Raw genomic sequence first — 27,862 nt, forward strand, 5'->3', positions numbered from 1 at the left:
CAGTCACCTATATTCAAGTCCATGGACCCACTCGGCTCTCTACAGGTACTTGGACTCGCATGGCCTCTGCCCTCCTCTGCTCTCTGCAAGCAAGCATGGTCACATACTGATTGCCCCTCCCTGACCTCAGCAGGCATCTGCCCTCACAGACTATTGCCCCCAAGAGGCAACTGCAGGCAAATGCAGCCACATGAACTTATTTTTTTTTATTATTAATCATTTTATTCATTTACATTTCAAATGATATCCCCCTTCCCGGTTACCCATTCACAATGCTCTCCCATCCCTTACCTCCTCCCCCTCCCCTTGGCCTCTATGATGATGCTCCTCCACCTACTCACCCACTGCTGCCTCACTGATCTAGCATCCCCCTATGCTGGGTCATCTAGCCTCCACAAGACCAAGGGCCTTCCTCCCCTTGATGCCAGATAAGGCAATCTTCTGCTACATATGCAGCTGGAGCCATGGGTCCCTTCATGGCCCTTGGAGCTCGGGGGATCTGGTTGGTTGATATTGTTCTTCCTATGGGGTTGCAATTCCCTTTTGCTCCTTCAATCCTTCCCCATGTCTTCCATTGGGTTACCCTGGTTCATTCTGATGGTTGGCTGTGAGTATGTGCATCTGTATTGGCCAGGTGCTGGTAAAACCATCTCAAGGAACAGCCATACCAGGCTCCTGTCAGCAAGCACTTCTTGGCATCAGTAATAGTGTGGGGGTTTGGTGTCTGCAGATGGGATGGACCCCTAGGTATGGTGGTCTCTGGTTGCCTTTTCCTTCAGTATCGGTTCCAATTTTGTCTATCTTTCCTTTGGAAAGAAACATTTCTAGGTTAAAATTTTTGAGATGCTTGGTGGCCCCATATATCAACTGGGTGCCATGTCTATCTACTGGAAGTGGTCTCTAGCTAAAATTATCTCTGTTGGGTCCTGGGAGCCTCTTGCTTTCCTGGAGTCTGGGACTTTCTAGTAGCTATCCCCAGTTCTCCATCCCCTAGTGCTGCATGTTTCTATTCAATTTCCTGACTTCTCTCCTGTCCCTTCCAAAACCTGATCCTGCCCCCTTTTCCCTTCCCCTCCTCTCTCCCTCCCTCTACTTCCTATGATTGCTTTCTTTCTCATAATATACAGGATTGAAGCATCTACATTTTGGTCTTCCTTCTTCTTAAACTCCATATGGTAGTAGCTTGTATCGTTGGTACTCTGAGCTTTTGGGCTAATATCCACTTGTCAATAAGTATATACAATGTGTGTCCTTTTGTATCTGGGTTACCTCACTCTGGATGATATTTTCTAGTTTCATCCATTTCCTGCGAATTTGATGAAGTCATTAATTTTAATATCTGAGTGTAAATATACCACAGTCTCTGTATCCATTCTTCTGTTGAGGTACATGTGGGTTGTTTCCAGCTTCTGGCTATTATAAAAAAAGGCTGCTATAAACAAAGTAGAGCATGTGTCCTAGTTATACGTTGGAGCATCTTTTGGGTATATGTCCAGGAGTGGTATAGCCGGGTCTTTGGGTAGAATTATTTCCAAATTTCTGAGGAATCACCAGATTGATCTCCAAAGTGGTTTTGCCAGCATGCAGTCCCACCAACAATGGAGGAGTGTTCCTCTTTCACCACATCCTTGCCAGCATCTGCTGTCACCTGAGTTTTTGATCTTAGCCATTCTGACTGGTGTGAGGTGGAATCTCAAGGTTGTTTTGATTTGCATGCCCTGATGACTAAGGATGTTGAACATTTCTTTAGGTACATTTCATTCAGTATTCCTCAGTTTAGAATTCTTTGTTTAGCTCTATACCCCATTTTTAATAGAGCTATTTGGTTCTCTGGAGTCTAACTTCTTGAGTTCTTTATATATTTTGAATATTAGCCCTCTATCAGATATAGGATTGGTAAAGATCTTTTCCCAATCTGTGGGTTGCTGTTTTGTCTTGTTGACTGTGTCCGTTGCCTTACAGAAGCTTTGCAATTTTATGACGTCCCATTAGTGAAAACCATTTTCAACAATAAAAAGAACTTCCAAAGCCGGGCAGTGGTGGCGCACACCTTTAATCCCAGCACTTGGGAGGCAGAGGCAGGTGGTAAATAGTGATAAAAACTACATGATATTGGCAGGTAGATCAGTGGAATAGAATTGAAGAAACAGAAATGAACTCACACACCTAAGGTCACTTGATCTTTGACAAAGAAGCCAAAACCATTCAGTGGAAAAAAGAAAGCATCTTCAACAAATGGTCCTGGTTCAACTCGTGGTCAGCATGTAGAAGAATGCAAATTGACTCATTCTTATCTCTTTTTCAGAGCTCAAGTCCAAGTGGATAAAGGACCTCCAAATAAAACCAGATACATTGAATCTAATAGAAGAAAAAGTAGGAAAGAACACATTGGCATAGGGGAAAATTTCCTGAACATAACACTAATAGCTCATGCTCTATGAATTTCTCTTCTATTCATTTGCATTCACATGACTATGTCCCACCATATCTCTCCAGGTACCTGCACTCACACCCACTGCCTTGCAATGGGCCTTGCATTCACCTACACTCACTTTCCCACTGCACCTTTCTGTCCTCTCCAGACACCTCCAATGACATATACAATAACTGCCTGTCCTGTGCAGGAGTCTGCATTAACATGTCCACTGCCCACCTCTGCTCTTCTTGCTAGTTACACTCACATACCCACTGCTATACCCTCTGGCATCTGATGTCACATGCACAGGCATGCCCACTGCACTCATGGCATCAGTGGGCATGTGCATTCAAACACCCACTGCTTGAGTTAGCGCTCTGAAGGCTGCTGCATTCAAATTCACAGTGCTCCACTGCCATCAGAAGGAACCTGCAGTCACATGCCCACTGACCCCTGGAATCAACAGGTATATGCAGTCAAAGGCCCACCCCCTCCCTGTGTCTCTAGAGGCAACTGCACTATCATGTACAATGCCCAACTCTAGTCTCTGAAGGCATCAGCATCTACATGCCTACAGACACCAAAAACTCTGCATGCAGCTCCACTCACTTACCCACTGCTTTTTTCAGGCATCTACAGGGGGTTCTACTACCATGAAAACTGCCCGGCACTGATCTCTCGGCATGTTCCTGCACTCACATGCCCACTGCCCACCTCTGCTCTCTGCACTCACATGCCCACTGCACACCTCTGCTCCATGCACTCACATGCCCACTGCACACCTCTGCTCTCTGCACTCACATGCCCACTGCACACCTCTGCTGTCTGCACTCACATGCCCACTGCCCACCTCTGCTGTCTGCACTCACATGCCCACTGCCCACCTCTGCTCTCTGCACTCACATGCCCACTCCCACCTCTGCTCGCTGAACTCACATGCCCACTATACAACTCTACTCTCTGCACTACATAGCCACTGTAAACATCTGCTAAATGCACTCACATGCCCACTGCCCATCTCTGCTCTCTGTACTCACATGCCCACTGCCCATCTCTGCTCTCTGTACTTACATGGCAACTCCACACACCTGCCCTCTGCTCCCATATGCCCACTGCCCACATTTGCTAAATGCACTCACATGCCAACTGCTGGCCTCTTTCCTTTGCACCCATGCCCACTGTACACCTCTGCTCCATGCACTCACATGCCCACTGCACACCTCTGCTTCATGCACTGACATCAACTGCCTACACTTGCTGTCTGCACTTAGATGCCCACTACACACATCTGATCTCTGCCTTCACATGTTCACTGCACACCTCTGCTCTCTCCACTCACATGCCCACTTCCAGCCAATGTTCTCAGCACTTCAAATGTCCACTGTCAATATCTGTCCTCTATACTCACATGCCCACTGTACACAACTACCCTCTGCACTTACATGCCCAGTGCCCACATTTGCTCTCTGAACTCACATGCCTACTAACCACCTCTGCCCTCTTACTCTCACATGCCCACTGCACAGTCTGCTCTCTGCACTCACATGCCCACTGCCTACATCTGCTCTCTGTACGCACGTGCCCAATGATTACCTCTGATCTCTGCACTTATAAGCCCACTTTACACATCTGTTCTCTGCACTCACATGCCCACTTCCCACTTCTTCACTCTGTACTCACATGCCCAGTTCCCACCTGTGCACTCTGCAATCTCATGCCAACTGCCCGTCTCTGCACTATACAGTCACATAGACACTGTATACATGTGTTCTCAGCATTCAGATGCCCATTGCACACATTTGCTCTCCATACTCTCATGCCCACTGCTCATCTCTGCAGTTTGCACTCACATGTTCACTGCCTGCATCTGCTCTCTGCACTCACATGCCCACTGTACATATCTGCTCTCTGCACTCACATGCCCACAGCCACTAATACTCTCTGGTGTGTACAGGTAGCTATGCCTTATGCCCACTGCACCAATTTGCTCTCTGCATGCTCCTGTATTAACATACTCATTGCCCTGTTCCATATCCTCCAGCTACCTGCAAAAACATGACCACAGCCTTGCTTACCTCTACACTCCCATGTTCTCTGACTCACTGCTTCCTGCATGGAACTCACACACCCATTGCCCTCCTGTGGCCACAGAAGGCACCTGTGCTCACATATTCACTGCCTCATATGTCCCTTGGTCCCTCCTCTGTGCTGGCACACACTCTTTCCTGCATTTGCACCTCTCTGTCCTCCAGAGATTCACACACCCATTGACTGCCCAGACTGTGCAGGAAGCTGCACTGACATTTCTACTGCACACCATTTGTCTGGTTGCTAATTACACTCACATACCCTCTAACTTCTTGGAGTCTGATGTCACCTGCATTCACATGCCTACTGCCTTCCTGACATGTGCATTCTCGTTAACACTTACCCAATAATACTTCCAAAGGGTGTGGACCTCTTGGGTTCATGGCATGCCTTCCATGTGCAGGAACCTGCAGTCATATACATGTTATCTCCCTGGCCTTTCCAAGCACTTGCACTGATATGACCAACACCTAACTCTGGCCTCTGAACACACCTGCACTCACAGGTCACAGCCAGTCTATATTCTGCTGTACCCTGCACTCACATGCTCTCTGACACTCTCTGGCCTCTGCAGGCACATGCCTGTGTTATCACTGCACGTCTGTTGCCTCTCCATGCACATGAACTCACATGTCCACTGTCCTTCTCTAGTCTCTGCAGGACCCTGTACTCCCATGCCCATGGCCTCTCTCTGGACTCTCCAGTTACCTGAACTCACTTGTCCATTCCACTCCTCTCTCCTCTGAGGGCACCTGCACTGACATGCCTACTACTCCTCTCTGTTCTCTGAAGATCTCTGACCTCTGCAGTCCCCTGTCCTCCCATGTCCACTGTCTCTATCTGCCCCCCACAGTTACTTGCTCTCAGAAGCCCATTACTACTCTCTGGCCTCTTCAGGTATCTGGACTCACATACACTGCACTCTCTCTGGACTCTCCAGAAAACCTGCATTCAGAGGATTACTGCCCTCCTCTGGCCTCTGGAGGCAACTGCACTCACACTTCTTACCCTGCAGCCATGGACACTCAGATTACCAATGCCCCCTCTGGCCTCTGCAGACACCTGCTCTCACATTACTATTGAAACCTTGTATCCTCAGAAGGCACCTGCACTCCCATGCCCACTGCCCCCATCTGTCTTCTGCAGACACCTGCAGTCACATGACCACAGCCTCCTTCCTTCTCCATCATTCAAACCCACAGCCCCCTATGCCTCTACACTCACAGGACAATTGCACTCCTCTGGTCTCTCCAGGCACCAGCATTCACATACACAATGACTGACTGACCTGTGCAGGAATCTGCACTAACATGTCCACTGCTGACATCCTGTTCCTGGTGTTTAGCTGCCCTCTGATGCACACGGCTCTCCTGGACTTGCTGGCAACATCACTTATATGCCTACTGCCCTCCTGGCATCTGCAGACATGTGCCCTCACTTTTCCTATTCTCCACTTAGCCCTCTGAATGCTTCTTCACTCAAATTCCCAGTGTATCCCTGGGGTCTAAGACAACTGCAGTCACATACCCACTGCCCCCTCTCCCCTCTGCATGTCTCTACACTCACACGCTCACTGCCTTCCCCAGCCTCTGCAGGAACCTACACTCAAAAACATACTGAGCCACTGTGATATATACAGTCACCAGTACCCACATGTCCACTTCTCCCATTTGACCACTGTGGAAATCTGCATCTATGTGTCCATGACACTCTGTTCTCTGCAGACACATGAACTCACAGCCTACTGCCCCTCTCTGGTCTCTACAGGTAGATATGCTCCCTGCCCATTGCCCTATTCTGCCCTCTGCAAATACATGCACTCACATGCCCCATACCCTCTTCTATAAACTACAGTCACCAGAACTCTCATGCCCACTGCCCCCTTGCCTCTGCAGGCACATAAACTCATAGGTACTGCTCACTAACACTTCAGCCCTCAAGTGTCCAGTGCACCTCTCTCTCCTCTTGAAACAATTCTCTTAATATACTCAAATTACTGCCTGGCCTGTGCAGGAATCTGCATTGGCATTTCTACTGCCCACCTCTTGTCTGGTTGATAGCTATACTCACAGGCCCCCTGTCTTCTAGACACCCAATTATAGCTATCATTACATGCCCTTGGTCTTCCTGAAATCTGATGGCACCTGCATTCACGTGCCCACTGTCTTTCAGGTATCTGAAGGAATGAACATTCCCATTCCCAATGCTCCAGTTCTCCCTCCAGAGGCTCCAGCACTCACATACCCAATGTGACCCCATGCACTATGTTGGTACCTGACTCACATGCCCACTGCACATATCTGGTCCCTGAAGACATGGGCACTCATGTTTCCATCTCCCTCTGTCCTCTGCAGGCACCTGCATTCACATGACCATTGAAATCCTCCATCCTCCGAGGAGGATACCTGATCTCTCATGCCCACTTTTCCCATCTGTATTCTGTTGACATCTGAACATACATGAACTCTGTCCTCTTATCTGTGCAGAGACATATACTCACGTAGCTACAGCCCCCAGGCCCCCACAATGTTCTATGCACTCACCTACCCTCAGTTGCCAATTTCACCTCTCTGGCCTCTCCAGACAACTGCATTCACAAACCCAATGACTACCTGCTCTGGGCAGAAATTTGTACTGATGTGCCTCATCTCCACCTCTGCTCCTAGCTACACTCATATGCTCACTGATCTGCTGAAAGCTTCTGGAAACTTCACTCACATGCCCACTGCACTCCTGGCATCTATAGCACATGGACTCACATTCCCACTGCTCCACTTAGCCCTGTGAAGGCTCCTCCACACACATGCACACTGCATCCCAGGATTCTACAGTGACAGGCAGTCACATGTTCAAGGTCTCATGTTGGTCTCTGCAGACACCTGCACGTTCATGCCCAATGCACACCTTTGGCCTCTGCTGGCATCAACACCCACTGCACAATCTATCCTCTGCAGACACCTGCAGTCACATGCCCAGTGTCCCCTCCCTCTGCTCTCTATAGGTATATATACTCACATACCCACTGCACCCCCATGTTCTCAGCAGGTAACTGGAATCACATGGCTACATTCTTTCTCTTGTCTCTTAGAGCAACCCCCGCTTATCAAATCTGGAAACACCTGCAAGCACATAACCATTGCATCCCTGGCATCTCAGGCATCTGCATTTACATTGCTACAATATGTTTGCCCTATGAAAAGTTCCTGGCCACACACGGTCACTAACCACCCTGGACTCTGCATGAACCAACACTCACAGGAACACTGCCTCACTCTGACCTCTGCATGTTCCTGCACTCACATGCCCACTCTGTCCACCTGTCTTCTTCAGACACCTGCAGTCACATGCCCATGGCTACCCCATCCTGTGCAGGAACACACACCCATATAGCCATCCTCATACCTGGTTTCTACACATACCCACGCTCATATGTACACTGCCCCACACTCTGTGTATCTGCACTTGTACGACCATTGAATTCCTGTTCTCTGTAGACACATGTACTCAAAGGCTAACTGACCCTCTGTGGCTCTACAGGCACATGCGGTCATGCACAAATTGTCCCTCTCTGTCTCCTGATGCATCTGCACACACATTACATCTCTCTGGTCTCTGAAGGCACCTGCATTCTCATACACAATGCCCAACTCTGCTCTTTGCAGGCACCTGCTCTGACATGCTCATTGCCCACCTCTGTCCTCAGCAGGCATCTCTAGTCACATGCCCATGACCTCCATCTGTCTTCTGTAAGCACATGCACTCACATGCCCACTGCCATCCTGTCCTCTGCAATAACCTACACCCATATGCCCACTGTCCAACTCTCTAGAGCAATGTGCAGTCACATGACCACTGTCCAACCCTGCCACTGTTGGGTATCTGTATTCCTATGCCCACTGCCCCATCAGACCCATGTAGGCCCCTATACTCTCAAGTCAAATGCACCCACCTGTCCTCTGCAGTCACCTTCAGTCACAGGCAAACTGCTCCCTTCTGACCTCTGCAGAAACATGCACTCACAGTAAAGTCCTACAGCCCCCATCTGTCTCCTGCAGGCATCTGAACTCACATGCACATTGGCAGTATGTCCTCTGCAGGAACAGGCATTCATATGACTGAGTCCTTATGAGGCACCTACACTCATATGCCTACTGTTTGTCCTCTACAGGAAGCCATAATCCAACGGCCACTGCCTCACACTAGCCTCTAGAGACACGTGTACTCACCTGACAAATTGCAATCTCTGTCCCCTGAAGGCATATGCACTCACATACACATTGTGAGTCTGTCCTCTAAAGGCACAGGCATTCACATGGCCATAGTGATGCTGTGCAGTCTGTAGGCACCTGCACTCACATGTCCCCTGTCCCATCTGGTCCTGCTGTTTAGCTACACTCACATGCCAACTGCTCTCCTGAAGTCTGCTGGCACCTGTACTGACATGAACACTGCCCTCCTGACATCTGACCAGACATGTGTTCACATGCTCACTGCTCCAACTAGACCTATGGAGGCTCCTGCACTCACATGCCCACTGCATGCGAGGCATGTAGAGATACCTGCAAATACCACTGCCAGCCTGTCCTCTGAAGAAACATGAAGTCTCGAGGGTACTGCCTGTCTCTGGCCTTTCCATGTATTTTCACTTGTCTCTAAAGACAAATGTTCTCACATACCCACTGCCACTCTCTGACCTCTACATGAAACATTCTGACCACTCAGGCACCTGCACTCACAAGCCCACTACCCCTTCTTTCCCCTGCAGACACCTGCACATACATGCCCTCTGCCTCTCTCTGCTCTCTGCAGACACCAGCATTCACATAAACATTGCCCCCTTAACTCCCTTAACTGCCCTTACTTCCATGCCAAGTACCCACCTCTGCTCTCTGAATGTAGCTGCACTCACATGCCCTCTGCACACCTCTGCTCGCTGCACTCACATGCCCACTGCCCACCTCTGCTCTCTGCACTCACATGCCCACTGCCCACCTCTGCTCTCTGCACTCACATGCCCACTGCCCACCTCTGCTCTCTGCACTCACATGCCCACTGCACCTCCGCTCTCTGCAGGTATCTGTACTCACATAACCCACTGCACCCCTGGTTCCTCAGCAGAAAACTGTAGTCACATCCCAGGTCCCTGTCTTGTCTCCATAGGTACCTGCACTAATATTGCAACCTCCTATCAGATCTGCAGGCACCTGCACTTACATGCCCACAACCACTCTTCGGCCTCTATAGGCACCAGTATTCGAATGCCCACTTCTTCTCTCTGGTGTCTACACTTACCTCACTCACAAGCCAAATGGTACCCTCTAGTGTCTACCAGTACCTGGACTCATAGGCCCACAAGAACTCTCTTTCCTCTGCAGATAATTTATGCATATGTGCACTTTCTTTCTCACGACTCTACTGTCAGCTACATGGCCATGCCACAGCCTCTTGCTGGTCTCTGCAGGCTCCTGCACTCACATGCTCAATGGCCTCTGGCCTCCGCATGACCTGCACTTAATTTCCCACTGCAGTCTTCTGAACTCTAGGAATACCTGCATTCACATACACAATGAGTGTCTGGCCTGGGCAGCAATCAGAACTACCATGTTAACACCAAGTTCTGATATGGGAATGTACTTTTACCCTAATGCCCACAACCCCCTACACACACACACACACACACACACACACACACACACACACACACACACACCCCTCTATAGGCACCTGCACTCACATGCAAACTACCTGACTCCATCACCTGAAGGCACCTGGACACACATGCTCACCTTCTATACACTGCAGTACAGTGTCCTCATGTGACCACCGCCCCCTTGCTTATGCAGGAACACAACTCTGATACCCGCTTCCCCTATGGACTCTGCACTCTCGTGACCACTGCACCTCACTGGCCACTACAGTCACCTGTATTCACATAACCAACGACTGTGTGGCCATGCAGGAATCTGTGCTCACATGGACCCTGACAACTGTGGGCTCTGCAAGCATCTACACTCATTCCCATTGACTCTCTCTACCTCAGAAGGGAAATACAGGCACATGCCCAACAGCCTGTCTCTGGGCTCTGCAGGAACATGACCTCACATGCCCACTGCCAACTCTGGCCTCAACAGACAACTAAATGCAAGGCCAATCTCCAACATGTGACCTCTGCATGTCCCTGCACTCACTGTCCAACTGCAGGTCTCTGCCCTCTAGAGACACCTGTCTCACATACCCTGCTCTGCCATCTTGAGACAACTTCATTCACATACTCAGTGACTGTATTCTATTCACATACACAGTGACTGTCTGTCCCATGGAGAAATCTTCACTCACACGTCCACTGCCCACAAGTCTTCCTGCTGCTTAGATGCCCTACATGAGCGCTGCTCTCCTGACCTCTGCTGGTCTGTGCATGTACATACACACTGATCTAAGTAGCCCAAGTAAGGCTGCTGCACTCACATGTGCACTGCATCCCTGAAATGTGCAGGAACCTGCAGTCACATGCCTACTGTCTCCCTACACCTCTACATACACCTGCTCTCTCATGCCCAATGCCCACCTCTGACCTCTGCAGGTATGTGAACCTGCATACCCACTGTATCACAATTCTATCTACAGATACCTGCACTCACCTTCCCACTGAACATCTCTGGCCTCTGCAGACACCTCCAATGGCACACACAACAACTGTCTGACATGTGCAGGAACCTGCATTAACACAACTACTGCCTCACTCTGGTGTCTGCAGGCACCTGCATTCTCATACACAATGCCCAACTCTGCTCTTTACAGGCACCTGCTCTGACATGCTAATGCCCACCTCTGTCCTCAGCAGGCACCTCTAGTCATAAGTCCATGATCCCCATCTGTCTTCTGTAAGCACATGCACTCACATGCCCACTGCCATCCTGTCCTCTGCAATAACCTACACCCATATGCCCATAGTACATCTCTCTGTCTACAGAAACATGCAGTCACGTGACAACTGACCCACCCTGCCCTTGGTGGGTATCTGTACTCTGATCTGACCCTTGTAGGCCCCTATAACCTTATGCTCTATTGCCCTCATCTGTCCTCTGCAGGTACCTTCAGTCACAGACACCTGTCCCCTTCTGACCTCTGCAGATGCATGTACTCACATGTCCACTGTCCCATCTGTCTCTTGCAGGCATCTGAACTCACATGCACACTGCCTGCATGTCCCCTGCAGGAACAGATGTTCACATGCATGAAGCTTCCCTCTGCCCCCTGCAGGCACCTGCTCTCAAATGCCCACTGCCCACATCTGGTCTTGGAGTTTAGCTGCACTCACATGCCCACTGACCTCCTTTTGTCTGGTTGCTAACTACACTCACATACCCCCTAACTTCTTGGAGTCTGCTGTCTCCTGCATTCACATGCCCACTGCCTTCCTGACATCCACAGGAATGCGCATTCCCATTACCACTGATCCAATAATCCTTCCGAAGCGTGTGCACCTCACAGGCTCATTGCATGTCTGGCATGTGCAGGTACCTGCAGTTACATGCATACTATCTTCCTGGCCTTCCCAAGCACTTGCACTGACATGCCCACCATCCTACTCTGGATTCTGGACACACCTACAGTGACATGCCCACTTCTTCTCTGGCCACCTTAGGAACCTGAGTTACCAGGCTCACTGCCACCATCTGACCTCTGCAGACACCTGCATGCATATGCATCCTCCCCACATGGGCTCTGAAGGAACTACTACTCATATGCACCCTGGGAACTTCTGGTTTCTGTCCACACTTCCACACACAATGCCACTGCCACCCTGGCCTCCGTAAACACCTGCATACACTTGCCTCCTCCCTGCCTGGACACTGAAAGAACCTCTACTCCCATGCTCCCTGGCCACCTCTGGTCTATGCTTACATCAAACTCACATGTCCACTGTGACCCTGGTCTCTGCAGACAACTGCAGTCACATGCCCATGGCCCTTCTCTGGCCTCTACATGTAACTGAAGTGATATGACAACTGCCCCCTATTTCTGCAGGAACATGCACTCTAATTGCCACTGCATCTCTTTGACCTCTCAGGGCAACTGCACTCAAATTACGAATGTGTCCCATATGCTGTCTCCAGGCACTTACACTCACATGTCCCTTGCCAGCCTGTCTAATGGAGAAGCCTGAACTCACCTGCACAAAACCATCATCTGGTCTCTGCAGACTCCTGCACTCACATGGTCACTCCTCTTCTCTGGCATCCACAGGTATCTATACTTCTATGCCTACTGCTTCTTGCTGTAAAGGCACCTACAGTCACATGTAATCTACCCCACACTAACCCCTGCAGACTTGTGCACACAAATGACCACTGTCTCTCTCTGTCCTCTGTAGACACTGACACCCTTACACCCACTGCCCCTCTCTAGAGGTGTTTGGAATCACATGTCATTGAAGCCGTCTGTCTCTAGGAGGTACCTGCACTCACATGTCCACGTCCATTTTCTTACTTCTCTAGGCACCTGTACTCGCAGAGCAAACTCTCATGTCTGATATCTGGAGCCACGTACACTCACTGACACATGGCTAACCTGTTCTCATTAGGAATGTGAACATGCAGGCCTCTTATCACCTCTGGCCTCTGCAGGCCCGTGCAGTTACAGGTCTAATGCTAATGACTAAATGCTAATCACTGCAGGAATCTGCACCTATATGACAACTGAAACTTTGTCCTCTGCAGGCACCTGGAAACCCATGCACACCATCCATTTCTGGCCTCTGGAGGCCCCTGCACTCACATACTCACAGAACCCCTAGGTCTCTGCAGTCACTCTCACTTGACAAGTGTACCTCTCTGGTCTCTTCACATTCCTGCAGTCATATACACAATACTGCCTGACCTGTGCAGGGATATGAACTCCCCTCTCTGCATGTTCCTGCCCTCACATACCCACTGCTCTTCTCTGGACTCAGCATGGCCCTGTACTCACATGCCCACTCCTCTCTCATGCATCTGCAGGACCTGCACTGACATGCCCACTGCATCATTCTGGTCTCAGAAGACAACAGCATTTACAAGTCCACTACTCACTTCTTAAATTTATCTTTTATTATTCACTTTATATAAAGTACACTGCCCTCTCCTGGCTGCCTCCTCCCATAATTCATCCACAAGCCTCCCTCCCCTACTTATCTGAGTGGGTGATGGACCCCTGAGTATACTGTCACCCTGGCACATCAACTCTCAGGGAGGCTAGCCATTTCCTCTCACACTGGGGCCTGATAGAGCAGCCCAGCTAGAAGAGCATTACCCATGTCCAGGCAATAACTTTTGGAAGAGCCACCACTCCAGTTGTTCAGGACCCACACAAAGACCAACCCACACACCTGCAACATATGTTCAGGGAGGCTTAGTTCCAGTCTAGTGATTTCCCTGCCCTCTGCATGTATGTATACTCACATACAGGATAGCCCAATCCTCCCTCTGTCAGTACCTGTGCCCACATGGCCTCTGCCCGCATGTGCCCTCTGCACATACATGTACACACATGCCCACTGCCCCAGTCTGGCCTCTATAGACATCTTCATCCACTTTCCAGCTGTACCACTCTTACCTCTACAGGCATCTGCACCACGTGTCTTGGGTAGGCACATGCACACACATGCTCACTGCCAGTCTATGTTGGCACATGCTCTCACAGTCCACCCTCCCACATCTGATCTCTGGAGACACCTATAGCCATGGGTAACCTGCTATCCTGTCCTCAGCAGGAATGGGAACTCCCATGGTCATTTTCCCTCTGACCACTGCAGGCATCTATACCCACATCTTAATGAATCCCAGGTCTGTGCAGGTTCCTGGACTCACAGGCCCACTTGCCCTCTACTCTGGAGACAATGCACACACATGCCCTCTGTCCTACTCTGGACTCTACACAGCTACATGCCCATGCCACAGCCTCTTGCTGGTCTCTTCAGGCTCCTGCATTCACATGCTCAATGCCGTTTGACTTCTGCATGCTCCTGAATCCATGTTCCCACTGCACCTCTCCAGACACACCTGCATTCACATACCCAATGACTGTCTGGCCTGGTCAGGAATCTGCACTAACATGTCAACACCTACCTCTGATCTTGGCATGTAGCTTTACACACACACACACACACACACACACACACACACACACACACACACAAACACACACCTTAGCCTCTGCTGGCACCTGTATTCACATTCAAAGTATTGCACTCCATAACCTGCAGGCACCTGGACACATGCTCATGACATCTTCTATACACTGCAGTAAAGTGCCCTCATGTGACCACTGCCTACTGTGCTTCTGCAGGCTCACAACTTACACACCCATGGCCCCCATGGCCTCTGCACTCACATGGCCACAGTCCCCCTCTATCTGCAGGTACCTGCACTCACACACACACTGCCCTCCTCGGCCATCTGCAGACAGTGGCACTCATATACTCACCAAACCCTTCCTGCTCTGCAGGCTCCTGTACTCACAAGTCACTGCCAGGCTGTATTCTGCAGGACCCTGCACTCACATCTTCTCTGACACTCTCTGCCCCCTGCAGGCACGCACACCCATGTTCCCACTGCATCTCTGTTCCCTCTCCATGCACATGAACTCACATGCCCACTGCCCTTCTCTGGACTCTACAGTTACCTTCATTCACATGCCCACTGATGCTCTCTGCCCTATGTAGGCACCTGCACTCACTTGTCATGTATCCCTCTTGCCTCTAAAGGCACACAGCACACACATACCACTGTGCTCCTATGGCCTCTGCAGTCACATTCTCAGGTCCACTGCACCTCTCTAGAGACACCAGAGTTCACATACACAGTGACTGATTGCTCTATGCAGGGATCTGCACTCACATGCCCCTTGTCTACATATGACCTTGACACGTAACTGCACTCTCAAGTACTGTCCTGTTTTAGCATATGATGGCATCTGTTGTCACATACCCACTGCCCGGCTGGCATCTAAAGACTTTTACACCTGTACCCACAGGCTCCTCTCTGTCTTGTGAATGTTAGGGCACTCAAGAGTCTAATGCCATGTTCAGGCCTCTGCAGGCACCTGCACTCAAAGGATCCTCTGTGGCCTCTACAAACACAGGCAGTCACGTGCAGACTGATGCTCTCTGTCCCCTGAATACATCTGGTACAGGCATAAGTATCCTCTCTATGGCTTCTGCAGACACAGGTACTCACATGAGTGTCGCCTTCTTCTGTATCCTGGACACACCTGCACTCACATACCACAGTCCCCTATCTCTGCAGGCACAAATAATGTCTTACCCACTGACTGCTTTTGTCCACAGAATGCACTGCCCTCATGTCCCCACTGCTCCTCTGTGATCTCTCCAGACACATGTATTCACACCCCGAATGCTGTTTGGCTTGTGCAGTAATCTGAACTAACATGTCCACTGCCCATACATAGTCTTGGACCATAGCTGCCCTAACATGTCCCCTGCCGCCATCTTTCTACTGCAGGCATCTGCAACCAAGTCATCTACAGGAACCTATACCCACTGTGCATCTCTGCTCTCTACAAAATATGCAGTCACATGCTCTCGAACCCACTGTGCCCTCAGTGACTACCTGTATCCATACATCCACTGTCCCATCTGACCCATGTAGGTACCTCTACTTCCATGTCCCTTTTCCCCATCTGTGCTCTGCAGGCACCTTGAGCCACAGTCACACGGCCCCCTTCTGACCTCTGCAGATCCATGTGCTGACAGTAAGTCCTACAGCACCATCTGTCTCCTGCAGGCATCTGCACTCACATGCACACTGCCAGCCTGTCCTCTGCAGGAACAGTCATTCATATGACCAGAGCTGCCCTGTGTACTTGTGAGGCACCTACACTCACATGCCTACTGTCACTCTTCTGCAGGCACCCACAATCCGATAACCACTGACTCACACTCTCTGCTAGAGACACCTGTACTCTCCTGACAAATTGCAACCTCTGTCCCCTGAAGGCATCTGCACTTACATACACATTGTAAGTCTGTCTACTAAAGGAACAGGCATTCACATGGCCATAGTGACATTTTGTTGTCTGTAGGCACCTGCACTCACATGTCCCCTGTCCCATCTGGTCCCGCTGTTTAGCTACACTCACAAACTGCTCTCCTGTTGGCACCTGTACTGATATGAACACTGTCCTCTGACATATGAATGGACATGAGATCACATGCTCACTGCTCCAACTAGACTATGAAGGCTCCTGCACGCACATGCCCACTGCATGCATGGCATGTAGGGATACCTGCAGTCACATACATGCTGCCAGCCAGTCTTCTACAGGAATAGCATTATCAAGCCTGTTGCCAATCTCTGGCCTCTCCATGCATCTGCACTTGTGTCTAAATGCAAATGTTCTCTCATGTCCATTCCCATTCTCTGACCTCTACATGACACATTCTGACGACTCATGCACCTGCACTCACAAGCCCACTACCCCTTCTGTCCCCTGCAGACACCTGCACATACAGGCCCTCTGCCTCTCTCTGCTCTCTGCACACACCAGCACTCACATAAACATTGTCCCCTTAACTCCATTAACAGCCCTTACTTCCATGCCCTCTAAACCCCTCTGCTCTCTGCATGTTGCTGCCCTCACATGCCCACTGCCCTTCTCTGGACTCAGCATGGACCTGTACTCACATGCCCACTGCCTCTCTCATGCACCTGCAGATGCCTTCCCTGACATGCCTGCTGCTATGTTCTAATCTGTAGAAACATACACTTAAGCCCACTGCATTTCTGTGAATTCACAACCCCTCCCTGACCTATGCAGGCCACCTTACTCAGTTTCCTACTGCATGTCTCTGGCCTAACCAGACACCTGTGTTTACAAAAAATGCCACACTCTGTCCACAGCAGGCAAATGTACTCTCATGGCCACTCCTCCTCCATGACCTCTGCAGGCACCTGCACTCAGAGTCAAACTGCCTCCATGTGTTCTGTGCAGGCACCTGCACTCACATGCTCATGGCCCGTGTAGACTTCTGCACTTGCAGAACAACTAACCACATTTTACCTCTGGAATCAGCTACACTCATGCCCATCCTGTCCTCAGCAAGAACGTGACATCACATGCTGAAGTCTCTACACTGTCCTCTGCAGGCATTTACACCCACATGTCTGCTCACACATGCTCTCTGCAGACACCTGGACTCATAGGCTCACTGTTTCTTCTTGCACCTTAGGTAGCTATATGCCCATGCCTCTAACCCACTCTGCTCTCTGCATGCTCCTGCACTCACATGCCCACTGCCCTTCTCTGCCCTGAGCAGGGAGATGTGCTGACAAACCTATTCACAGACATGTACACTCTGTCTTCTGTAGGCATCTGCAGGCACAAGGACACAGTTATCTCCCCATCAGCATAACCTACCCCCATGTCCACTGACTTCCCGGGCCCCTGCATGTTCCTGTACTCACATACATGCTGGCCATATCTGCCCTCTGTAAGAACCTGCACTAGCATGGACACTGTCCCACAGGCCTCTGTAGACATCTTCATTCACAGACCAACTGCACCCCTATGACCTCAGCAGACAGCTGCACTCAAGGCCCATGGCCCCCATGTGTCTTCTGCAGGCACACACATTCACATGCTCACTGCCAGCCTGTTCTATGGAGACATGCACTCAAATGACCAAACCACCATCTGGTCTCTTCAGGCACCTGCACTCACATGCCCACTGCACTTCTCTGGCATCGCCAGGTAGTTAGTTATACTTCCATGCCCACTGCCTCCTGCTGGATTCTCGAGACACCTACACCCACATGCAATCTATGCCTCTCTACCCACATCAGCCAACTGTAGAAAAATGCCCACTGCCTCTCTCTGTCTCTGCACACACACACACACACACACACACACACACACACACACACTTTTACCCACTGCACAACTCTGCTCTCTGCGGGTACATGGACTCACATGACAACTGGCCACCTGTGACTTAGTAGGTCCTTGAATCACATGCTCACTGTGCCCATCTGTCTTCTGCAGGCACCTGCACTCACATGCCCACTTCTAGTCATCATCAGCAGGCATGGACACTCACAGTCCCACTGCCCAATTCTGCTCACTACCTGAACATGTAGTCCTTGTGACATCCCTCCTCTGATCACAGCAGGCTCCTACACTCACTTGCCCACTGCCCCACTCTGGTCACCATGGGCTCCTACACTCACATGCCTAGAGCTTCTCTCTAGCATCTGCAGGGCACTGTCCTCATATGGCCACTTCCCTTTTCTGCCCTGGACAGACACCTGCACTCACATGCCCACTGCCTCTCTCTGGAGTCTCCAGTTACCTGAACTCACTTGTCCATTCCACTCTTCTATCCTCTGAGGGAACCTGCACGGACAGATGTACTGCTCCTCTCTGTTCTCTGAAGAAATCTACACTCACATGGCAACTACACCCCTCTGGTCACAACAGGCTCCTACACTCATGTCCACAGCTTCTCACTGGCATTTTTAGGCCATTGTCCTCATATAGACAGTTCCCCTGTCTGCCCTGGACACACACCTGCACTCACATACTCACTGTCCCCTCTCCCCTCTGCATGTCTCTACACTCACATGCTCGCTGCCTTCCCTAGCCTCTGCAGGGATCTACACTGAAAACAAACTGACCACTCTGCTCTCTGCAGCTGTACCCACATGCCCACTTCACCCACCTGACATCTGTGGACATCTGCACCTATATGGCCACTGCCCATTCTTGACTTCTTGCTGCCTACACTCACATGTCTATCCATTTCTGGCATCTGTGGGGACACGTCTACTGCCCTCTCTGGTCCTAGCAGGAATGTACTCACTTGAGTATCTCCCCTCTCTGGCCTTGATAGGTGTAGGGAGCAACCTTGCTTATACACTGAAGGCCTAAATCGGCCATGGGCCTGAGTGGGCCATGCATGCCTGCTAACACAATGTCTTGGTCTCCATGGGAAAACACTGACCCCGGAACAGATAGCTATAGCTCTTGAGAACAGGCAGCCTTAGTAGAAAACTACCAGCCTGGATAAGAATAAGTAGTTATAGGTCTTGTCGATGGGTAGCCTTTGTGGAGAGTGTCAGCTTGATTAAGAAAAAATGAACCATACACAGAGTAATAGTGACCTGTTCCTGCTTCTTCACCCAGCTAAAACCCTGTCCTAGATGGCTGTACTCCCCCTGAGGACACTCACATTCCAGTGTCATCTCCTTCACCACATCCTGCCTCTATGTGAATATAAACCCTGTGTGACAAAACTAAAAGTGTAGTTTGAATAGCCTATAGACAAGCCATCATTCTTCATGTTCCCTTGTCCTCCAGTTCTCTTTCCAGGTCTTCTGATCCCAGTTCAATGCCCCAAGGGACTGGGGAAGGTAGGCATCTGTTCACACAGCCAACCTCCCACTGTGGAATCTGCAGGCCCCTGCACACATGCCCACTGCACATACCTGGTTCCTGAAGACATGGGCACTCAAGTTTCATCCCCTCTGCATTCTCTGCAGGCACCTGCACTCACATGACCATTGAAAGCCTCCATCCTCAGAGGACACCTGCCATCTCATGCCCACTGTCCCCATCTGTATTCTACTATCACCTGCACTAACATGAACTCTCTCCCCTTGCCTCTGCAGGGACATAAACACACATAGGGACAGCCACAGAATGGCCTCTGCACTCACCAACCCTCACTTGCCAATTTCACCTCTCTGGCCTCTCCAGATAACTGCATTCACAAACCTAATGACTGCCTGGTTTGTGCAGGAATCTGTACTGATATTACTCCTGCCCACCTCAGCTCCTAGCTGCACTCATATGCTCATAGGTTCACTGGAATCTGCTGGAAATTTCACTCACATGTCCACTGCATTCTTGGCACCTATAGCATGTGGACTCAAATTCCCACTGCTCTACTTAGACCTCTGAAGGCTCATCCACACACATGCACGCTGCATCCCAGGAATCTACTGTCACAGGCAGTCACATGTTCAAGGTCTCATGTCTCTGCAGGTATTTATACTCACCTGCCAACTGACCCTCTGTCTTCTCCACTCTAGTGTTCATACAGCAATGACTGCCTGGCTTGTACAGGAGTCTGCATGGACAGGAATACTACCCACATCTGATCTTGGTGCTTAGCTACATTCACATGCACACTGGCCTTCTTGGAACCTGCACCCACATGCCCACTACCCAGCATTTGTCTTGTGTAGTCTCATGCACAAGTAGACATCACACAGGACCAATCTGGCCTCTGCAGGACCTACAGTCATATGCACACTGCTCCACTCTGCTCTCTGCAGGTCCATGAACTCACATGCACACTGGCCTCCTCTGGTCTCATCAGGAACTGTAGTCACATGTGCACTTCCTGTCTCTGACTTTGTAGGCATCTGTTCACACGGCCAACCTCACTCTGGGGACATCTGTAGGCACCTGCACTCATGCCCACTGTACATTTTATCCTCTGATGACACTTGCACCCACAGGCTCCTTCCTTTCTGTCTTCTGAAGTCACATGCACTCACAAGTCTAATGCCACCTTCTGACCTCAGCATGTACCTGCACTCATGTGCCCACTCCTCCTCTCTGGCCTCTCTACACAGCTGTATTCACACCCCCAATGACTGCCTGTCCTGTGCAGTAATCCGAACTAACATGTCCACTGCCCACATGTGATTCTGGCCCATAGCTGCCCTAACATGGACACTGTGCTGCTGGCATGCGCAGGCAAGTGCACTCACCTACACACTGCTCCACTTGGCCATTTGAAGAATCCTGCAAAATCCCACTGCCATCTGGCATCTGCAGGCACCAGCCCTACATGCCCACTGCTTTCATTTCCCTCTAGAATCACATGCAGTCTCGTGCACATGACCCCTTTCAGTCCTCTGCAGGAATCCACACTCATATGCACACTGGATACTTGGCTACTAGTGGAACCTACACACACATGAACAACAGGGTGTCTTCACACACAAACCCAATGCCACACTCTGCACACTCAAGGACCCTCTGTCATATCTTCCCCAGGAACCTGAACTCAAAGACCCACTTTCCTTCTCTGATCTGTTCAGAAACTGTACTTACATGTCAAACACATGCTTGTGTCCTCAAGTAACTGCACTCACATGACCACTACCCCTCCTCTCTACAGGCACGCATGCACTCACACCCACTACCCTCTGCATGCATCTGCAATCACCTGCACTCATGGGCCCATTGCACATCTGTGTTCCCTATAGAGAACATGTCCACTGCCCACATCTGGTCTTGATGTTAGCTACACTCACATGCGCACTGCTGGTCTAGAATCTGCTGGAACCTGCACTCTCAAGTCCACTGCTCTCCTGGCATCTGCAGGCATGTACACTCACATTCTTTTTATTTTTCTTAAAGAATTTATTTATTTATTTATTTATTTACTTACTTATTTATTTATTTATGAGTTCACTGTAGCTGTCTTCACACATACCAGAAGAGGGCATCAGATCCCATTACAGGTGGTTGTGAGCCATCATGTGGTTGCTGGGACTTGAACTCAGGACCTCTAGAAGAGTAGTCAGTCCTCTTAACCACTGAGCCATCTCTCCAGCCCCTACACTCACATTCCCATTGCTCCATGTGGCCCTCTGAAGGCTCCTGCACCAACATGCTCACTGCATCCCTGGCAGTTACAGGCACAAGCAGTCACGTGTCCACTGCCTCCCTTTAGCCTCTGCAGGCAACTGCACTTTCCAGTACCCAGCTCTGACCTCTGTAGGCATCTACACTTATATACCTGCTGTGGCACTCTGCTCTCTGCATGGACCTGCACACACATGCCCACGTCCCCATTCTACACACTTCTGATCTCTGCATGTCTCTGCACTCACGTGCCCACTGCATCCCTGCCATCTACAGACAACTGCATTCACATCAGCAATGCACACTTGGCCTCTGAAAGGCACCCACGCCAATGTGGCCACTCACTATCCTGGCTCCTGCATGAACCTACATTCATATGCCCACTGCCCCCACCAGTTTTCAGTAGCCACCAGCACTGATGTCACAAATGCACCCCTTCGGCCACTGCAGGCATATTTTCTCACAGATCCACTGCTCTTGTCTGTCCCCTGCAGCATTCCTGCTTCTGCATGCACCTGCACTTACATATCCACTGCATATTTTGGCCTCTGAAGGTTCCTGAACTTACATGCAGACTGTCCACATTGCAGTCCTATGTCCAACAGGATATTATTCTTTGTGGACCCTGTGCTCACATGGCCACTGTTTTACTCTGTTCTCTGCAGCTAACCTTAGTCATATACCCACTGCCCCTCCCTGCCTGGCATGTACAGGTACATACAGTCACATGCTTACTACTTACATAGACTTCCCAGGCACTTGCACCTACATGCCCAGCACCCGACTCTGGCCTCTGAATACACCTGCACTCACATGCCCACTGTCTTTACCTGGCTGCTCCTATCTCCTGTATTCACATGAGCACCTCATGCAGGGTCACATCAGGAACCTGCCCTCACAGGCTCACTGACAAGCTCTGTCCTCTGCAGGCACATGCAGGCACCTGCAGGCACATGCCCTCTCCCTGACTGGACTCTGCAGGATCCATTGTATGTGCCCAGAGAACCTCTTGTCTATGTCCACACTTCCACTCACGTGTTCTCTGTCACACTGGCCTCTGCAGGTGTGTACACTAAATACCCAGAGCTTAACTTAGCCCTCTGAAGGCTTCTGCATGCAAATGCCAAGCTCTAATCAATCCCTGGTCTCTGCAGGCACCTGCACTCACAAGCCAAATTCCACCCTGACCTCTGAAGATATGTACACTCATGGTCACACTGCTATCCTGTGCTCAGTAGGAGTGTGAACTCACAGGCCCACTGCCCACTCTGGCCTCTGTATTTATACCTACATGTCTGCAGACATCCTATTCTCCACATGGACCTATACTCACAGCTCTTCTGCAGAAATCTGTGTACACACACACACACACACACACACACACAGACACACACACACACAACTCGGAAGCCTGGTCTTTTCAGGAATTGAAACCATAAACTCTGCTGGCAGCAGCATACACATGATAACCAGACCATTCTGGCCTCTGCAGGAAAGGAATTTCATGACCACTGCCCTTCTCTGCTCTCTGCAGGCACACACCCTCACATGCCCACTACCCACTTGTCTCTGCAGGCACCTCTACCCCTCACCTGACAATTACTCCTCTATGGTGTTCCCTACACCTCCAGTCACATACACAATGACTGCCTGTCCTGTGCAGGAATATGAACTAACATGGCCACTGCTCGCATGTGTCTTGGAACATAGCTGCACTGACATGGACACTGCCCTGCTGGCATCCGCAGGCAGATGCACTCACATACACACTGCTCCACTTAGCCCAGTGAAGGTTTCTGAATGTCAGTGCCCACTGCCCATCTGGCACCTACATTCACCATCACTCACATGTCACTTCCTTCATTCTGTCCCTACAGGCACCTGCACGATAATGCCCACTACTTTCCTCTGGCCTCAGAAGGACACTCACATGTCCACTGCATTCCTGGCCCCTGAGAGGCACCTGCACAAGCCTGACTACTGAGCACTCTGGCCTCTGCAGGCACCTGCAATCACATGCGCAGTGTCCCACTCTGCACTCTGCACACACATGTGCTCAAATGTCTGCTCCCCTCCTATGCCCTCAGCAGGTATCTATGCTCACACAGCTACTGTCTCCCTCTGGTCTCTGCAGGCACCTGCATTCTCATATGTAATAACCACTTCAGCCCTCAGCAGGCTCCTGCTCTGACATGCCCATCGCTCACCTTTCCTCAGCATGCACTGTGTTAACATGTCTACTCTCCACATCTGTCTTCTGCAGAAACCTCCATTCAAATGCACCTCTATCCTGTCCTTGCAGGAACCTATGCCCACAGTCCAGCTCTGCTCTCTACAGAAACATGCTGTCACACGCTCACTGACCTACCTTGTTCTCAGTGGGTACCTGTGTTCATATTTCCAGTGCCCCATCTGACCCATGTACGCTCATATAATTAGGTGTCCACTGTCCCTATCTGTCCTCTGCAGGCACCTCAGTCACAGACAAACTGCCCCATTCAGAGTGCTGCAGATGCATGCACTCACAGTGAGGCATCTGAACTTGCATGCACACTTCCAGCCTGTCCTCTGCAGGAACAGGCATTCCCATGCCCACTGCCTCTCTGTGGACTCTCCAGTTACCGGAACTCACTTGTCCATTCCACTCTTCTATCCTCTGAGGGCACCTGCACGGACAGAGATCTGCACTCATATGCCCACCGCACTCCTCTGGCCTAAGAAACCTGTATGCAAATGCCCACTGCCCAACTCTGGCCTCTGCATGCTCCTGTAATTACATGCCCTCTGCCCTTGCCTGGCTGTTACCATCACCTTCATTCACATGCCCACTTCTTGTCTGGCCTTTTCAAAACACAGCACATGCGCACTGACACCCTGTGACATCTGTAGGCAACTGTGTGCACAAGCCTCTGCACTGACCTGCCTCTGAGATATGTCAACATCCTTAGGTTTCCTGATAACCTCTTGTCTATGAACAAACATGCACTCACATGTCCACTGCCTCCTGGCCTCTGCAGGCAACTGCACTCACATGGCCACTGCTCCATCTGTGTTCTGCAGACCACTGCAGTCATATGTCCATGGCCATCCTGTCCTTGGCATGACCATACACTGCACTCACAGACCAACCTCCCACATTTGACCTATGGAAGCACCAACACTCATGGGCACACTGCTATCGTGTCCTCAGCAGAATGGTAGTCACATGTCCACTTCCCCCTTCTGGCCTCTGTAAGCATTTATATCTCCATGTATACCTACACCTGGTCTCTGCAGGCACCTGTACTCACATGAACTTTTATTCTTCTATTCATGGCAGTCACATTCCCTCATCTGTACTGCCCCACCCCAACCTCTGCAAGTGTATACAGTCACATACCCATTGCACTCCAAAGGCCTCTGCATTCACCAATACTAAACTGCCCACTGCACATCTGTGGCCTCTCCAGATGTCTACAGTCACACACACACATGACTATGTCCTGTGCAGGAATCTGCATTAACATGCCCACTGCCCACCTCTGCTCTTCTTCCTAGCTACACTCACATACCCTCTGCCTCTGGCTTCTGATGGCACATGCACTGGCATGCCCACTGCACTCATGGAATCAGCAGGTGTGTGCATTCAAATACTCACTTGCCCAGTATCCTACTGAAGGGTGCTGCACTCTGCTCTCTGCATGGACCTGCACACACATGCCCACTTCCCAATTCTGTACACCTCTGATCTCTGCATGTACCTGCACTCACATGGTCACTGCATCCTTGCCATCTACAGACAACTGCATTCACATCAGCAATGCACACTTGGCCTCTGAAAGGCACCCACACCAATGTGGCCACTCACTATCCAGGCTCCTGCATGAACCCATGCTCATATGCCCACTGCCCCCACAAGTTTTCTGTAGCCACCAGCATTGACATTGCAAATTGCAAATGCCCCCATTGGGCGACTTCAGGCACCTTTACTCAAAGATCTACTGCCCTTGTGTCTCTCCTGCAGCACTCCTGCTTCTGCATGCACCTGCACTCACATATCCACTGCCTGCTCTGGCCCCTGCAGGTTTCTAAATTCACATGCAGACTGTCCACACTATAGTCCCATGTACAACAGGATACTATTCTCTGCAGACCCTGTGCTCACATGGCCATTGTCCCACTCTGTTCTCTGTAGGCAAACTTAGTCACATACCCACTGCCCCTCCCTGCCTGGCATATGTAGGTACATGTAGTCAAATGCCTACTACCTACCTAGACTTCCCAAGCACTTGCACCTACTTGCCCAGCACCTCATTCTGGCCTCTGAACACACCTGCACTCACATGCCCACTGTCCTTACCTGGCTGCTCCTGTCTCATGTATTCACATGAGTGCTTCATACAGAGTCATTTTAGGAACCTGCACTCACAGGCTCCCTGACAGGCTCTGACCTCTGCTGATACCTGTAGGCACATGCCAGCACCCTGAATGAGATCTGCAGGAATCACTATATGAGGGAACCTCTTGTCTATGTCTACACTTCCACTCACGGGTTCTCTGCCACACTGGCCTCTGCAGGTGTGTATACTAAATACCCAGAGCTTAACTTAACCCTCTGAAGACTCATGCACTCAAATGCCCAGCTCCCATCCCTGGTCTCTGCAGGCACCTGCACTCACAAGCCAAACTCCACTGTGACCTCTGAAGATAGGTACACTCATGGACACACTGCTATCCTGTGCTCAGTAGGAGTGTGAACTCACAGGCCCACTGCCGACTCTGGCCTCTGTAGGCATTTATACCTAGACGTCTGCAGACAACCTGTTCTCCACTTGGACCTACGCTCAGAGCTCTTCTGCAGAAATCTGTGTATATACACACTGACACACACGCCACACACATATTGGAAGAACCTGGTCTTTTAAGGAACTTGAAACCATGTACTCTGCTGGCACCAGCATACACATGTTAGCCAGACCTTTCTGGCCTCTGCAGGCACAGGAATTACATGACCACTGCCCTTCTCTGCTCTCTGCAGGCACACACACTCACATGCCCACTACCCACTTGTCTCTGCAGGCACTTCTACCCTCACCTGACAATTACTCTCTATGGTGTTCCCTACACCTCCTGTCACATACACAGTGACTGCCTGTCCTGTGCAGGAATATGAAGTAACATGGCCACTGCTCACATGTGTCTTGGAACATAGCTGCACTGACATGAACACTGCCCTGCTGGCATCCACAGGCAGATGCACTCACATACACACTGCTCCACTTAGCCAAGTGCCCACTGCCCATCTGGCATCTACATTCACCATCACTCACATGCCACTTCCTTCATTTTGTCCCTACAGGCACCTGCACAATAATGCCCACTACTCTCCTCTGGCCTCAGGAGGATGCTCACATGTCCACTGCATTCTTGGCCCTTGAGAGGCACCTGCACACGCTAACCACTGAGCACCCTGGCTTCTGCAGGCACCTGCAATCACATGCCCAGTGTCCCACCCTGCACTCTGCACACACATGGGCTCAGATGGCTGCTCCCCTCTCTGCCTTCAATAGACATCTGTGCTCACACACCTACTGCCGCACTGAGAGCTCCAGGCATCTGCATTCTCATACACATTGTCAAACTCTGCTCTTTGCAGGCACCTGCTCTGACATGCTCATGGCCAGCTCTGTCCTCAGCAAGAATCTCTAATCACATGTACAT

The 27,862-nt window shown here is 50.5% G+C and overlaps 1 long non-coding RNA gene across 1 annotated transcript in view; it reads right to left on the reverse strand.

Annotated features, from left to right (window-relative positions):
- Nucleotides 1-784: 784 nt before the first annotated feature.
- The window catches only part of LOC143435452 (uncharacterized), a 37,111-nt gene continuing 10,033 nt past the window's right edge, over nt 785-27,862 (reverse strand). The window contains exon 2 of the long non-coding RNA XR_013105772.1: nt 785-2,358. This is a non-coding gene — a long non-coding RNA (uncharacterized LOC143435452). The remainder of the gene's footprint in view (nt 2,359-27,862) is intronic.

This window comes from Arvicanthis niloticus, chromosome X (genome assembly GCF_011762505.2).
Source record: "Arvicanthis niloticus isolate mArvNil1 chromosome X, mArvNil1.pat.X, whole genome shotgun sequence".
Classification (NCBI taxonomy): domain Eukaryota; kingdom Metazoa; phylum Chordata; class Mammalia; order Rodentia; family Muridae; genus Arvicanthis; species Arvicanthis niloticus.